Below are 2,389 nucleotides of genomic sequence, written 5' to 3'. Positions count from 1 at the left end.
TCTTAAGTTTACTCATTTCATTTTGTCTGTCCTTCGTTTTGAAAGCAGACTCATTCTCTGGAGCGCAGTTTGACTGGCCAGGTCGACATTTGTCTCTGTCTTTTCAACATAATCCTCCCCATCCTGTGAGCACTGCAGTTTTTCATTGTAGTGCTCACTTTCTTGGTCAGTATGAGCCCAAGTGCATTGTTGTGTAGAAACCCGATGTTTAATGAGTGGTTTGTTGTACAGAAGACCCTGTTTCAAAGAAGATGGATCTCATGAGATGGCTATTGCAGCGTATTGTAAATTTAGTTTTGTTATTGCTGTCATCTGCGTGCACTCCCTAAGCTTTGACTTATTCAAGTCAAAGCTTTAGTTTCAGAGGGAGAATTATCTCATTTTTAGTGACTAGATACAAATATTCTTTCTGGATCCTGGTTTTTCAGTATAAAGCGTTCCAATTTGCTCTAATAAAGAGGTTTTTCCAAATTGACAATGCTGTAGAGTTGTGTTTCTTTAGTTATTTCTTTAGTTATGTACTGATTTGCGGCATTTAGCAGATTTTGTAGTGATGTTTTATTTTTATAGGGTTTTCCCCAGGTTTGTTTTTGATTTTATCCCATGTAGCGGTTTCTTTGTCTTTACAGGAGAAGAAACTACTTGTTTGCAGAAAAATAACAAGCATTTGCAATGCAATCAGTCTTGCCTTTGGGACCTTATATGTATTTAGCTATGCAGCACATTAGCCTGGGTGCTGAAACATCTACTGTTCTTTAACATGGAGGGAAACTAAGCTCCAAACTGCGTGACACGCCAGGTATGGTAACACATAGAGAGAAATATTGCCTATCAGCGGGAAATGGTATGGTCCAGTTAAATAGAGGCAGGTAAACAGAAAAAAACTCCCTAAGCGGAAGTATACAAGTCCTAGGGCTGATCTCCAGAGCCCACAAACTACATACACATATAAGTATGTACTAAAGCATATACAAGAGGTCTCGAATGCTCGACCTAAAAACCCTTCTCCTGCTATCTGTTCGAAATTAACAGGCACCAATTGGACTGTCCATACCCAAGCCGCCTCTTTATCCTCACCGCTGTGAGAGACAAGCATTGGCAAAACAAAAGGTTTGCCTTCAATCGCTATTGGCTTTGTCAATGTTTTGTAGCCATGTTGTACAGCTGCGCATCTGCTTTGCAGTATGGATAAAAGTAATTTAAAAAGTGCTAGGACTCGGCTAGCGATGGCCATTTCATAGCACTTTTTTCATTGCTTCCTAAGGCAACACGGAGGGAGGTTAGGAGGCAGCATGTAGGGAGGGAGGGGCTGGGGTAATCACATGGACAACCGATTCTGTGGGCAAGCACATTGACAAGGGAGGGATCGGGGGGCAAGAACACATAGCACAGAGGGTGGGAGGTGAAGGGCTGTGGGCAAACAGACCGACAAAAGGCGGTGTGTGTCAAGCCGCCGGACAACAGAGTGGGAGGGAGGGGCTGGGGTAAGCAGAGAGACAACGGAGGGTGGGGCTGAGGGCATAACCATGTACAACAGAGAGTGGGAGGTAGGGGAAGTGGGTAAGCAGAAGGACAACAGAGTATGTACTGGAGGTGCTGTGGCCAAGCAGATGGACAACAGAGGATATGCAGGAGGAGCTACGAACAAGAACACGAACAGAGGCGTGGGAGGGAGAGGCTGGGGACAAGCAGATGTACAACAGAGGGTGGGACAGGGGTCTGTGGGCAAGCAGACAATGGATGGTGAATGGAAGGGTGAGAGGAAAGCACACATACAATGGAGGGTGATTGGGAGGGGCTTGGTGAAATCATATATGTTATACCTTAAGGGACAAGTAACTTTATAAAAATATACTTTAAGTTTCCTGAGTGTCACAGCCCTGTTAGGAGACATGTGGAATAAGAGAATTCCAATGCTGGTCCACCACTTTCTTCCAAGTAATATCAGTAAGCAGAGGAATAGGAACCTTCAACCTACTGTTCATAAGATAAAGGTAAAATGAGGATTGGGAACGAGCGACAAAAACACGCTGGAGAGAATGTGACATTTCTCAGGTGTTTTAGATGACTCAGGCTGGATGCTCTCTCTGGGAGGTCGTTAAAGGAACCACACATCACTAGTGCAGCAAGTCTGACATTAATGGCAAAGGCAAATGGCAAGTAACAGTAGTGGTAATATGTGTCAACCCAAACCCTCTTGCTCTTACCTGATGCTCCATGATGGAAAGCCGATAATGAACCCAGGAAGAATATAATTTCCTTCCCCAAGCTTTGGAGCACCAGTCGAAGATGAGAAGTATGGTTGCATCCAATATAGCACAGCAGATAAAAGCCAAAGGAGGGTAGATCTTCAGAGGCATATAAAGGAAGAACAAGTGGAAACACAAGA

Source organism: Triturus cristatus, chromosome 4_2 (assembly GCF_964204655.1).
Source record: "Triturus cristatus chromosome 4_2, aTriCri1.1, whole genome shotgun sequence".
Classification (NCBI taxonomy): domain Eukaryota; kingdom Metazoa; phylum Chordata; class Amphibia; order Caudata; family Salamandridae; genus Triturus; species Triturus cristatus.
The sequence above is the reverse complement of the archived record's forward strand: the minus strand, read 5'-3'. Positions refer to the sequence as shown.